Here is a 14,670-nt window from a genome sequence, read left to right as displayed (position 1 = left end):
TCCTAGAAATAAAAGTTGAAAGATTCTTACTTCCTTGTAGTATGAATTCTTATTTAAAGTGTTTATGCTTCAGCTTTTATATTTCTCTAATTTCTTTGACGAACAGTGGGTTGGGAAATTAAAAAATACCCACTTTGACTAACTGCATGAGACAAGAAGACGGTGTTGTTTAAATGTTTTCTTACAGCTGTCAACCCTATAATTGATCATGGACGGACCATGATTTTCATCACTTACGATTTGACCCAGATCTTTCAGATGAGTAATCTCTTCTTCAGGTGCCATTTTTGGGTTAAATTTTGGAAATGTTTGGCGAGATTACCACAGTCAATTGACCAGGGAAAGGGGGATGGTGAAATGTGTTCGTCTTTTAAAACATTTATATTTTCTTCTTTTCTTCCTACTTCTCCCATGTTTTAAGGTCAGATGCAGCTGTTCTCCTATGTAGCTCAGGATACACAATTTATCAGAGAATGTGTTGGCTTAGTATGTCTTTGAAGTGTGTTGAAGTTGAACAAGCTACCTCCAGGAATGAATCTATAGTCTGAATCCCTATTATATACATTTAAGATACATAACTATTGGGTATAGTTAAATCTTTTGTTTGTTTTCACTTATCTGGCATCTGGGTTGGACAGTAGAGTTCTCACAGAGGGGCTTGGGAACCTAGGCATGTGGGGTGGGAGAACACGGGGAACTAAGGGACCCTCCCATGAACTGGAGTTCAGCTGCAACCTAAATCTAGGACAGTGACTTGAGCAGCTCTGCTGCTGGGGCTGTTTCAGTTTATGACCGCAGGGTGGGTGGGGTTGGCCTGGGCACTGCCTGTGAGCAGACAGGAGCTTGCCTAGAACCTGTGTACCAGAGAGCCGCTGGCCTCTGCTAACCAGGTTCCCCATCCACTGACCGGTCTTGCCTTTGTAGTTAATTCAACTGGGGCACATCCAAGTTGTTTGCCTTAGTACTCTGCCTGCAAGGGATCCTGGCTCGTGTCAGCTCTGTGGCTCCTGATAACCTTCCTTTTTGCTTAAAAGCTGCTTACGTCCTTTTCAACTAGTGACACCAAGTGATACAGGTGGATATGTTCAAGTCTGTAACCTTTGTGTTTCTTTTTAAGTTTTCCTGTATTTGTAACTCTTCTAGTCTCTACACATTTTGAAGCCACGTGATTCATATTCAAGCCAATTATTGTGAACATGAAGTGATCCTTTTTAATATATATTATTATTAATATCTCCACTGTTTTTTATATCTGGATACATTAGTGTTTTTTGTTTTGTTTTGTTTTTGTTTTGTAATCTAATAGGAAAGTTTAAAATAATTTGTTAAAATTATAATCATATAATCTTTGGACATTTTGTCTGTTTGGAATATTTTTGTCCTATTTCCTTTTCCTGTGTTTCATTGCTTGGATTATGTTTTCTTTTTTTCTAGTTATTTGGAACACTAATACTCTTATTTTCTTCCCTCCCATCCTCAGCTAAATCTTGTCTTTTTTATATATATTTTTGTAAACAGGGTTTAGACTTATATTGTTAATGTATTATTTTCTTATATTATGACTTTTGGAATGTCAGCTTGGTTGCTTCTAGTTTTTGGCGATTATGAATAAAACTGTTTTGTGCTCAGGTTTGTGTTTTCCTCCAGGATTCTGGCTCCAGTGGCTTCTGCTCCCACTAACCTGTGATTCTCTGTCTTCGTCTGTGTCTCCAGTTTTGGGAGTTTTGCCCCTAATGACTTCACATCTCATCTTTACATTCTGATGCCCTGTGTACTGATCTCACCTTTCTCTCTCTAGTCCACTGCTGGCTGTGTTCCACTGATAGCATGGTTGCCTACTCTTATTTCATATAATAACTTGCTCAACATCAACTGTGTACTTACTGGTTCTAAGGACTGTACTGAGTCTTCAAATAATAATTCATTTGTTGCAGAAGAGCCCTATGAAATTGATATGTTTATTCATACGCTACACAGAGGAGTCAACTTGTTGGAGAGAAGTTGATCAACTTGTCCATGGTCACATAGCTGCTGAGTGGCTGAGCTGGGGATCTTTTCAGCGGCCATCTCTGATCTGAACATCTACAATGACAAACATAGCTTCCTCTTGTGTGCTGTTGTTACTGCTAAAAGTAGCTGACATCTACTGAGTGCCTGCCACGTTCCAGGTCCTCTTCTAAGCATTTAAATTCCATTAACTTATTTTAGCTGAGCAGTCACTAGTGAGACGGCCAGTGACTTCATCCCATTTTGCAGGACAGGAGGAAACAAGGCACAGAGGAGCTGAGTGATGGAGCTGGGATCTCACTGAGATGAAAAGTTAAAGGCTTTCTAAAGTTTATCCTGTCTCTTGGAGTATTTGTTTTATAGTAAGGTATTTGCTCTCATTCCTCACATCCATCTCTCCATTCACCTATTCATTTTTTTCTCCCCAATAATTCAAAACTATATATTGAGAGATTATTGATTATTCTAGGTGCTGCGAATACAACTGTGCCCTCAAGGAATTAATATTCCAAGGAAGAGTGAAATTGAACTGGGAACAATGATAGGTTTAAGTGTGAATTTGTGGGAGTTCTCCATTTCCTTCTCCCTCCTTTCAGTGCCAACCAGGTAGCTAAACCCCTTGCATGTTCCTGTTCCAGGGGTTGTTTGCTGGGTGGAGTCTCTGGGGCCAGGAGTTAAAGGAAGCAGCAACATCTCAGAGGGGATAGCTTTTTAGAGGGATCACAGCAGGCCCAGTGGGTGTCACACTCCAAATGAGGTGGAGCTTCCGTAACTGAAGGGACTATGAGTCTGGGCAGCATGGAATGGTGACCCAGGACCTGGCACCACATTGGGTATTTGTGTGGGAAGCCAGTAATGACTGAGACTGAATTTCTCATCACCCTGTGGGATGGGCTTCAGAGTCAGAATTGAATCAATCAATACATAGATATTTCTTATGTACCTGGGCTGATCAGCTTCAATTCATAGCTGCCTATTGCATTCAGGCCATCTCTGGGAGGGCAAAGAATGTTCATGCCATGCATGCCATGCCATGCTCCAACAATAGCACTGCATTCATTTGGTTGAATTGGCTGAGACCCCACTGGAGAACTGGTGAGCAGAAATAACAGGGCCCCTGGAAGCCTCTGCTGATGTTTAAGAGTGATCTGAATGCTTTCACCTGCTGGTCAGATATGGGGGTTGGCAGGATGGAGAGAAGGTAAATCACTCATTAGACAGTGCTGAGGAGATTCATGTTTCTCATTCCCAGCAGAAAGTGCCCTGTACCTCAGAGGGAGCTGCCTGAATCCTAAAATGGCCGCAGCCTGGTCATGCCATGTAAGGCCCAGGCCAAGGGGTTGCCCCAGTTGTGGGGAAGCCTGTTTTGCTATGGTAGAGATGAGCCCACTAGAAGCTGTGGGTGCTGGGGGATGAAGCTCCAACTTGGTCCCAGGAGAAGAGTCTGCCTCTCTTTGGGGCTCATTCCTGAGATGCAGCAGGTTGGTAGCTGAGAAACTGTAGAGTTGAATGAAATCCCAGGGGTGACGTCCTGGGCCTCCGGGACTCTCGGAGCAAAGGAGGCTCAGTGGGTGATGCGGATTCCCCAGCAGGCTTTCAGGGGCTGCACCCCTTATGAGCACACAGCAGTCTGCTGGAACGTGTCTGCACCCCCTGGTCAGGAGAGGAGGTCAGAAGGGCCTTCTTCCCCAGAGCTCTGGACTTCACAGGCAAGGCCTGGACACTCAGAACAGGTGTTGACAGACCTGAGTGGCACCTCCCATCCCAAGCTCTATCTGACCGACCCTCACACCTTCTCCAACCACTGATGCCATAAAGGCCAGTACTAGAGGGTGGGGAGATCCAGGCCCTGCCACTGAGGCCAACACATGGGGATATGTCTCAGACTCTCAGGAAATGGGTGTGGAGCCTGCATCCCAAGTGTGAGGGCAATCCTCAGCCCGTCCTCATGGGGTGGCCTGGGCCCTCTGGGGAGATACCTGCTTAGGACAGACAGCGGGGTGAGGCAGGTAAGGGACACCCTGCTTCAGAAAGGGTGTCCTGAGGAGGCAACCGTGTGCCTGTGGGGAGGCCTGGGGCATTTCACGAGGTTTCAGCCAGGGAGCTTGCAGCTGGTGAGCTGGCTGAGGAGGACTTGGGGTGGATCAGGAATCCAGGGGGTGCATGCAGAGTGTGGGCGGTGGGGCACCACTGCTACTTCCTGCCATGCTTATCCGAGACCTTGGCTCACTTTTACTATCATTACTCTGAATTCTTTATCAGGTAGATTGCTTATCGCCCCTTAACTTAGTTGTTCTTCTGGGGTTTTATCTTGATCCTTCGTCTGGAACATATTTCTCTGTGGTGTTTTTCTAACTTTCTGTGTTCGTGGTGTTGGTCCCACAGGCTGCAGGATCGCAGCTCCTCTGGCTTCTGGTGTCTGTCCCATGGTGGGTGGGGTTGGTCCAGGGGCTTATGCAGGCTTCCTTGTGGGAGCAGCCAGTGCCTGTCCACTCTTGTGGGGAGCTGGGTCTTGTCCCTCTGGTGGGCAGGGCTGTGTCAAAGGGTGTGTTTGTTTAGAGGTGGCCTTGGGGTCAGAAAGACTTTAGGCAGCCTGTCTGCTGATGGGTGGGGCTCTGTTCCTGCCCTGTTGGTTGTTTGGCCTGAGGCGTCCCAGGCTGTTGGGTGGAGCCAGATCTTGGTGAGAAAATGGCAGCCTCCAGGAGAGCTCACGTGGAGGAATATTCTCTGGGGCTTCTGCCACTAGTGTCTTTGTCCCCACAGTGAGCCGCAGCCACCCCCGCCTCCCCAAGATACCCTCCAAGACCTGCAGGTAGGTCTGGCCCAGGGTCCTTTGGAGTCGCTGCTTTGCCCTGGATCCCAGTGCACGTGACACCTTGTGTATGCCCTCCAAGAGTGCAGTTTAAGGGGAATTCCTTGGCGGTCCAGTGATTAAGACTTCACGCTTCCACTGCAGGGGGCACGGGCTCGATCCCTGGTCAGGGAACTAAGATCCCGCAAGCTGTGCGGCATGGCCAAAAAAAGGAAGCGTGGCGTCTCTGTTTCCCCCAGTCCTGTGCAGCTCCTGCACTGAAGCCCCACTGGCCTTCAAAGCCAAATGCTCCCGGGGCTCCTCCTCCCGCTTCCGGACCCCCAGGCTGGGAAGCCAGACGTGGGGCTCAAAATTCCCACTCCTGTGGGAGAACCTCTGCAACAGAATTATTTTCCAGTTTGTGGGATTTGATTATATTGCAATTGTGCTCCTCCTACCGTCTCGTTGTGGCTTCTTCTTTGTCTTTGGAGGTAGAATATCTTTTTTTGGTCGGTTCCAAGTCTTTTTTGGTTGATGGTTGTTCAGCAGTTAGTTGTGATTTTGGGGTTTTCATGAGAGGAGATGAGCTCAAGTCCTGCGACTCTGCCATGTCATCTCCATCCCTTCCCACCGTGTCTAGATGGCCAAGGGAGAGCCCCCTCACCCTGTGTGTGTGTGTGTGTGTGTGTGTGTGTGTGTGTGTAGCGGGCAGGCGGTGGTGGGCTGGTTGGGCAGTGTTTAGACAAAGGCAATGTGTGAGGAGTCCAGGGGTGAGAAAGGGCAGCAGTGAGAGAGCTCCGTTGGCAGGAGGCCCCAAGAAGGTTTGGGCAGGAGAGGGGTGCAGGCAGGTGAGGTCTGGGGAGTCCAGCAGGGAGAAGGGGCACATTTGGACGGGCTGTGGAATTGCTTGGTGGACGAGAGGCTTGTGGAAAGTGGGCGGGACACTCCAGCAAAGGGGTCCTTGGTTGCCCATGTTGTTGTGTCATTCTCCACGGCTGGGAGGCCCTCCGCTGAACGCTGGGTTCTGCTCACGTGCTGCCTTTCCCAGAGGACACACTTCCCCTTCAACTTCTCATTCCAAGTTGTGGGTATCACTGGGGTCTCCTGGGGTCAGGGTCTCTCCCACTGAGGCAGCTGTTGGGGGAGGTCATCTAGAGACTGGGACCTGCAGTTGAGCCAGGCAACAGAAGGTTCCTCACCCCCTCCAGTCCTTGAAATGCACGCACCATCTGTGGTGCCCGCAGTGGAGAGGGTTTCAAGGATGCAGCCTTGAGAGGGTACGCGGTGTTGAGACCCTCTAGACGGTATACATGATCGAACCCAGTATGCCTCTACATAAACGTGTAAAATTCTGGTGGGTGGGTGTGCAGACCCCCTCACCCTGCGGCGCCCAAGACCGACCTCGCAGGTAAGCTCCTCCGCTTGTTAACACGCCGCCGACGATCTGGACTGGCTGCCGCTTTGTTTGCTCTTCCCCTGCCCTCGAGTTCGGGGCTAGTTTCAGATTTCATCCCTGAAAGTCCCAAATTTACAAACCACCAGCAGCGCTGTGCGAAGGCTAAAGGCTGGTTGTTAGAAGCAGCCTGACCTGGTCTGGATCCTTTGTGATTCTGGCCTTTAGCCTGCATCTCCCTGATGGTGCAGCAGCAAAGGAGCAGCGCCCGAAGGACCGACCCGGGTAGGTGCTCAGAGCTGCTGGCTGTTGTAATTGTTCTCAGCACCTGCAAACTCCCCATAACTTGGGGAGAATTTGGTGAGATTGTTGGCCCTTCTCTGACTTTAGGCTTATATGTATTTTATCTTGCTGAAATTTGCTTCCATTTCTGCCAGTTTAGCCAGGATGGAAGAGAAACTGGTGTCCTGGTTTTCACAGCAGTGTTGTTTCAGTTACGTGAAGTGTTGGAATAGCCATTGCATTCAGATTCCCCAGTTCTCACACCCTGGAGGTAACAATAGCATTTTCCCCCTGAAATACTACAAAATTGGTAACCTCCTTGCCTCAGGTGGGGAAACTGCTCCATGAATAGATTAAGGTGGAGAGACTAGCTGGGCTCCACCAACCCCAAAGGGGTCCCCAAGGGGATGGAATTCAGGAGGTCTCTTCCTCTACTAGAATGGGAAAAAACTGAGGCTTTGCGTTTACTACGCTCTAACTGAAATATGGAATTCCTTCGATTATAAATGGTGACAAAAGGGCAAATATTGACCTTTGCGGTATTACTAGAACCTGTGATTTTGTCCCGTCTCGAAATCCTAGCTATTTGTATATCACGTTAAAGTTACCACTGATTTCTCAAAACGTCATTTATACTTATCACTACTTTGCATTTATGGTAAATAGACCTGCCACTAAGTCTTGTTATTTACTGTCAAAAAGCACATATATTAGTATAGACCCCACTTGTTTAATAATTGGATAAATAAATCTAAATATAATTGCTTTCCTTTGTAATTTTATGTATTTTACTTTATGCATTTGGGAAGAGGTCCATAGGCTTTACCTGACTGCCCATATGGTTCATAGCAGCACACAAAATTTATTAACCTCTAGACATTGGAAAACTTTCCAATGGGTAAGAGCGGCAATTTCCACTTACACCACAGGAGGGAACTATTTCCCAACTAATGCTTTAAAAGATCACGGCGGGGATTTTTATTCCTCTTAACTCTTGTTCTAAAATTGGTTCAAGCTTTCTTCTTTACCGTTAACAATGTAATTGGGGTCCTGTGATAAGGCTCTGAAGCTGATACCCCGCCAAGAGCTGAAGCATCCTTTATTGTGAGTCCAGGAAGACGTGATGCGAAAAAGTGAGTCTCCCAGGCACCCAGATGAGAACTAGTTTAGTGCCCACAGCTCATTTGCTGTCTCCCCCCCGCCCAAAGAAAAACAAACAAACAAAAAACACCCAAACTTGTGAAGCAGAGCGCATACTTGGTTTGTTATTCTGGTAGGAACAGATCCGCTTTTAGGGTAGAAACAAAGCTGAAGGGTTTTCATTAAGTCAGCGGCTGTTGGAAGTGGCCGCACTTGTGTGGGGGAGGGGAAGGGGCAGAGGCGGGAGATGCGGTAGGAGAGAGGGACTTTGTAAAACCGGAACTTTACAGGCGCAGAGAGACCGCGATCTTCTACTACAAACCGAGGACCCAGCCAGGCCTGCCACTTGGTGACGCGGTGGTTGCCCCAGGGCTGATTTTAATGGGAACAATTTCACATGTTCCTCCTTCTTTGGCTACATCAGCGCATAGGTCACTGTATATATTTAAGGGCTCAGAATGGAGGTCTGAGAGTGTCTAATTGAAAAGGGCAGCAGCCACTTTTACAAGTCAGCCTGGGACAGAGGAACAGCTATGCAAACCCTCACTCGCCCAGAAGTAGGTCGGCCTGGAGGAAAATGACTTGGTGGGCGGGGTGATTCTGTGTTCCAACCTCCCACAGTGACTCTAAAATTAACCTTTGTTACACTTCCTGCTCTTCTGACCTTTAAGGATTGTTGGCTGTTATCTTATTTTTTAAATTATAAAATACTAGCTTTATTTAATATTACAACATTAAATAATCTCTAGGATATGGGTACTCTGTACTTTTTGGTTCAATATAAGCTCAAACTTTTCATTTCTTTTTCTTTTTTTAAAAAATTTTTTATTGTAGTATAGTTGATTTACAGTGTTGTGTTACTTTCTGCTGCACAGCAAAGTGAGTCAGTTATGCATATACATATAGCCCCTTTTTTTAGACTTTTTTCCCCATATAGGTTACAGAGTATTGAGTAGAGTTCCTTGTGCTATACAGTAGGTCTTTATTGGTTACCTATTTTATATATAGTAGTGTGTACATATCAATCCCAATCTCCCAATTTATCTCTCCTCTGTTTCTCCCCCGGTAATCATGATTGCTTTCTACATCTGTAACTCTATTTCTGTTTTGTAAATAAGTTCATTTGTACCATTTTTTTAGATTCCACGTATAAGCGATATCATAAGATATTTGTCCTTCTCTGTCTGACTTACTTCACTCAGCATGACAATCTCTAGGTCCATCCATGTTGCTGCAAGTGGCATTATTTCATTCTTTTTTTATTCCATTGTATATATGTACCACATCTTCTTTATCCATTCATCTGTTGATGGACATTTAGGTTGATTCCATGTCCTGGCTATTGTAAATAGTGCTGCAATGAACATTGGGGGTGCGTGTGTCTTTTCTAACTATGGTTTTCTCCAGGTATATTTGGCTCTTATTTTAATTATGAGCAACACTGTTTCATTCAGTCATTCATTCCTTCCTGCAAGCATGCATGCCTTCATCTACAGGAGCTGACCTTTCAGGCTCCATCCTGGGTGCTGAGGCCACAGCACAGACCGGACCCAAGGGCTGTGGCTTCTAGCTCCTTATAGAACTCAGCACAGCTTGGGTCCAGGTAACCACTCTGAACAGGATCTTTTCAGGTGTGTCTATTGCATGCCCATCAGGCAAGTTGTTGATCTGCTCTGAGCTTCAGTTTCCTCTTGTATAAAGTGGGATCAATATCACCTACCTCACGAGATTATTGTGAGAATAAAGAAAACCAAGTGTGTACACGGTTAGCGCCATGCTTGGCTGTTACCATCGAGGATCGTAGCTTTGTCCTTGAGCGTGTGGTGTACTTGGGGCATGCAAATACCAGTAGCCCAGAGTGTGAGCGGCTGCAACTTCTGCTTGGCTTTCTGGCACGGGTACCCCAATAACCCAGTGAACTTAACAAATGCTCTTCACTAACGTGCCCTAGATTTATTTTGTGAGATGACAGTGTGACAAAGTGGCCAAAGGCATGGGCTCTGGGGCTGGGGGTCTGACACTTTATGAGCTGCAGGACTTGAAGCAAATGACTTCGCCTCTGTGCTTCCCCAGATCCAAAACAGGCGCAGTAATGGCACTTTCTGCCTGAAGTTATTATGTTCTAATGCATGAAAAGCTCTTAGAATGGTCTCTGACACATAGTAAGCTCTCAAAATTATGAGCTATTATTATGATTGCCCTAGGCAACTTGTTAAATGTTGTCTGATGACAAATGTAAAGGTTTGTGTGAATCTACTAGACAGTCTGGACCAGTGGTCTCAGGTCCCTGGACGCTGTTTCCTCTGAGGTTGACATGAGAGCTGCACCCCCTCCCCTACCTCCCCTGTCCTTGGAATGTACCTTCCACTCGCCATCCCCCAGTGGAGCCGGTTTCAAGGACACAGCCTTGACAGAATAAGGTGTTGGAACCATCTGGACAGTATATATATGTGACTGAACCCAGTTAAGGCCTCTGTATAAACTTGTAAAATTCTGGCAGGCGGGCGGGAGATGCCCTTGACGTGTGGTGCCCAAGACCAGCCTCGTGTGCAAGTTCCCTGGCTTGTCACACCTGCCGCCTCCTCATCTGGAGTGGCTGCCTCTAAACTTGATCCTTCTCTGCCCTCCGTGTGTAGGGTTAGCTTGCAAACCAGCATGTGCTGGTGGGGGTGGGGAGGTGATGGTGGGTGATGAGGGGTGTGGGTGGAGTGATGGTGCGTCTTTGCTGGTAGTCTAGGTGGGGAATGATGATGAGTAGCTGGTGTTGACGGTGAAGCGATGAGTCAGCAGCAGTGGTGCTCAGGCACCAGGAGGACTCAGTGGTGAGGTAGGAGGATGGACCCTCCCCTCTGACTCCCTGGAGGCCCTCCATGCTGTGACTACAAAGCAGACCCATGTTCAGGAATCAGGTTTGTCTCCGATTCCAGTGCATTTCAGGTGCAGAGCTCTGTGGGATGCTGGGCAGTGCTCCCCAGGAGCCCAGGTGTTTCCCCAGCTGTGGTCAGTCGTGGCCAGGCTGGCATTCTGAGCAGCAAGGCCAGTGTGGCATGTAGTCTAAGAACTTGTTTCATTTGCTTTTGGACAGGCCTACGCTTTATTTTACAGTCTCACCTCATATTCAATTTTTTTTTTTCTCTGAGAAATCACAAGCACTTTAAAGATATTGTACCAGGGCTTCCCTGGTGGCGCAGAGGTTGAGAGTCCGCCTGCCGATGCAGGGGACACGGGTTCGTGCCCCAGTCCGGGAGGATCCCACATGCCGCGGAGTGGCTGGGCCCGTGAGCCATGGCCGCTGAGACTGCGCATCCGGAGCCTGTGCTCCGCAATGAGAGAGGCCACAACAGTGAGAGGCTCGCATACCGCAAAAAAAAAAAAAAAAAAAAAAAAAGCTATTGTACCAATGTTTCTTATAGCATCCCTTTGATGTTGGGGTCAGATAAAAGAACCCAGCTTTACGGGTGACAAAACTGAGATGATCCTCCAGATCACATGTTTCTTAAACTATTGAGAGGAGGCATCTGGTTTACAACCCTTCCTGTGGCTGCAGAATTAATTTTTGTTGAAAAAAAAAAAGAGGCCATTTTGTTATATTTCAACTTTCCCTTAACAACGGCAAAAGAGACAACAAGAAAAACTCTCTTCTTTTTCAGAGAGTCATCCTGGGCCCCATCTCTCCGGTGTGTGTGTCTGTGACCCTATTTCCTTTCTGGTGAGGTACTGGAGTATGGGGGCTGATACTGCAGGAGTGAGCGGGGAAATGGGAGCAGACAAGAAATTTTCTTTTTTTAAAAAAATTTATTGGAGCAGAGTTGATTTACAATGTTGCGTTAGTTTCAGGTATACAGCAAAGTGATTCAGTTATACGTATATATACATATTCTTTTTCAGATTCTTTTCCATTATAGGTTATTACAAGATCTTGAGTAGAGTTCCCGGTGCTGTACAGTAGGTCCTTGTTGATTTTATATATATATATATATTTTAAAGTTTGCATTTTCTGATTGTGGGAATTTGTAAGAGTAGCTGACCATCGAAATTGGAACTCTTTTTTAATTTTTATTTATATATGGCTGTGTTGGGTCTTCGTTTCTGTGTGAGGGCTTTCTCTAGTTGTGGCAAGCGGGGGCCACTCTTCATCGCAGTGCGCGGGCCTCTCGCTATCGCGGCCTCTCTTGTTGCAGAGCACAGGCTCCAGATGCGCAGGCTTAGTAGTTGTGGCTCACGGGCCTAGTTGTTCCGCGGCATGTGGGATCTTCCCAGACCAGGGCTCGAACCCGTGTCCCCTGCATTGCAGGCAGATTCTCAACCACTGCGCCACCAGGGAAGCCCGATTATCTATTTTATATATAGTAGTGTGTATCTGTTAATCCCAACCTCCTAATTTATCCCTCCCCCACTCCCTTTCCCCTTTGGTAACGATAGTTTGCTTTCTATACCTGTGAGTCTCTTTCTGTTTTGTATATAAGTTCATTTGTATCATTTTTTTAGGTCCCACATATAAGCGTTATCATATATTTGTCTCTGTCTGTCTGACTTAAGAAGTTTTCATTTTAAGCTTTGGTAAGTGAGTGGTGTTTGCACTACGCCTTGTCATCTAGGGAACCATTTTGGAGAGGGAGAAAAACCCCAACCAAACCTGTCATTTTTTAAAAAAAGTATTTGTTCCACATTCCATAAGGCTGAGCAAAATCACATTTTCCTTGGTTAAAGCAGATGCAGTTTCTCGCAGAGAGCCTTTGAAGATGGGCTGCTGCCGCCGTTCCTGGTGGTGTCCTGTCGTGCCAGGGCCAGGACAAATGCAGCTGGCCTCCACGTCGATGTGTTTTAACTGAAAAAGAAATAGAAAGGTACACTTCAGGACATACTGATCTCTAAAAGGCTGCTTCCTAGAATTGCTGTTTGCTAGACTGCCAGCAGCCCCTCCGACTCCTCTTTGTGGATGTTTTATGGATGTGATTTAAACCTCAGGACTCTTCCTTTCTTCCCTCTGGAGAAGGAGCTTGGTGCTCTCAACTCATTAACTTACGTTCCCGTTATTTGCCTGCCGTTGCAATCCTCTGCTTGCAATAACGTGGCATCACACTGTCAGGGGAGGTTCATGTCACAGAGGTGGCCTCGATGGGCGATCAGCAGTGATGGCAAATTTGCAAATTTAAGAACAGCGCACACGGCAAAAATGAGATGCAGTATGGGAAGTGCTGATGAAGACAGACTTTCTAATATTCCCGTCCTGTGGTTCCACGTGATGTGTGGTCCGGGAAGGGGGAAGAGTTATGAACATTTTGGTGCTTGGGGTTGAGACTCTCGGGGGCCTAGACATGCCGATTTATGGTGTGGGGTCTTGGGACATTTGTTCCACAGACACCCGAGGGACCTGCTCAGTGCAGAGGAAGATGAGGATGAACAGGCTTTGGGGAGAGGTAGTGAGACAGTGGAACTGAGGAGAGATGTTCCAGCAGAGTGTTCCAGCAACTAGAGGTGTGCACAGGGGATGTAGATGTCCATGGGAGAGGAGATTTGCTCTGCTGGATTAGAGCAGGTCAGAGAGGGAGAGATTGTCACTGACCACCTGCCAAGGGCACAAGGAATACACATGTAGTTGAACTTGGGTTTGTAACCTGCTACATGAAAAGAGAACATGCACCCCACGGAACTATGGAGTGTCTGGGTAAGAGTGGTTCGGAGAGGCTTCATAGAGGCTTGGGCTTGTGTTTGGTGATTTGAGTACAAGGAAGTGGGGTCTCTTCTGGGTCAGTCTTGTTAGAAAGAGGGGCAATTTGGTGACTGGGCATCTTAATACCTTTAGTCTAGGAGGTGGGATGAATGGAGTCGGGATAGAGATGTCCTTGGAAAAGAAGCCATGGCAGCTCACGTCAGCCTCAGGAGGGGAGGTGTGGTCCTTCTCCTTGTTGCACAGCGTCTTTGTTTTCAATTTCTATTCAGGTATGATTCCCAAGTGGTATCATTTGTGTCTTGTTGGAGTTCTCGACTGGCGTTGATAGTCTATGAAATTGTTAATTTCATCAGGGGGAACATCACAGCCTAGCTGGTAGCACCTGGGCCAATGACTAGCTGCTTTTATTCTTCTCAAAATGCTTGGTCTGGGCACTGAAGGGTGAGTAGGATTTTTCCAGGTCGAAGAGGGAAGGCATCTTCCGTGGAGAGAGGGTATAGCTGGAGGAGATTGAGGGAGGCCTGGAGTATCACAAGAGGCTGAGGATGCTGTGAGCAGCTTGAGTGTCAGAAGTGAGGATGTGTGTGGGAGACGGGGAGAATGGCCCTGGATTAGAGGGGGCCGGGTGGGGAGGACTTTGCCCCTGGCTACGGAGCTTAGACTGTATCCTTTGGCCATCTTCATCGGAGTGCTCAATTCAGAGCAGCTGGTCAACAGATGTTTATTGACGTGGGATGGCCTTCATTTTCCCTGCACACGCTTCTTTTCTTCACACCATGGATTGCCATCAAAGCCCAAAAGGAAGGCTACCCAAAGGGGGGATATCCTTCTAGGAGTCTAGATATGCTTCTCTTGCAGTAACGCTTGGACTACTATAGGAACCGAGATGGAAGGCTTCTTCCGGCACGTTTGATCTGCTCCCCTCTTTCACAAAGGGGGACCTGAAGCCACACTTGGCAATGTACTGGCTTGAGATTCCACAGCAAATCATGAAAGGATGAGGACTTGACCTCACATCCCCGGCTGCCTTGTCTCTGCTCTTTCAAAACTTCCCTGAATTGATGCTTACATAACCCTAGTAAATCCTGGGGCTCCACATGGCTGGGTCACTGCAGAGACACCCCACCCTCCCCCTGCCAATTCACAAAAATAAAATGAAGCAGCCAGAGGTAATTGAGAAGGAATTCTATTGTTACAGGACTCTGTTGAAGACCTTTAAGGGGATGTGGTTCCTGAGCTCTAGTAACACTTCTAAAGGCCTTTCCTCCTCTCCCCTCTCAGCTTCTCCAGGTGGCCTCTGTGCCAACACCCACACGGCTCCCTAACCACAGACTGGGGCTGGATCTTCTCTTGCTCCTTCCTTCCTCTCGTCTACTTCTTTCA

The 14,670-nt window shown here is 47.2% G+C and overlaps 1 pseudogene across 1 annotated transcript in view; it reads right to left on the bottom strand.

The window, feature by feature from the left end:
• Nucleotides 1–12,252: 12,252 nt before the first annotated feature.
• Nucleotides 12,253–14,670, bottom strand: part of LOC309966977 (embryonic polyadenylate-binding protein 2-like) — a 199,392-nt pseudogene continuing 196,974 nt past the window's right edge. The window contains exon 4 of the transcript in view: nucleotides 12,253–12,441. The product of the transcript in view is annotated as an embryonic polyadenylate-binding protein 2-like (transcript). The remainder of the gene's footprint in view (nucleotides 12,442–14,670) is intronic.

The sequence above is a fragment of the Leucopleurus acutus genome, assembly GCF_964270905.1.
Source record: "Leucopleurus acutus genome assembly, chromosome: 10".
In the NCBI taxonomy this organism is placed as follows: Eukaryota; Metazoa; Chordata; class Mammalia; order Artiodactyla; family Delphinidae; genus Leucopleurus; species Leucopleurus acutus.
The sequence above is the reverse complement of the archived record's forward strand: the minus strand, read 5'-3'. Positions and strand labels throughout refer to the sequence as shown.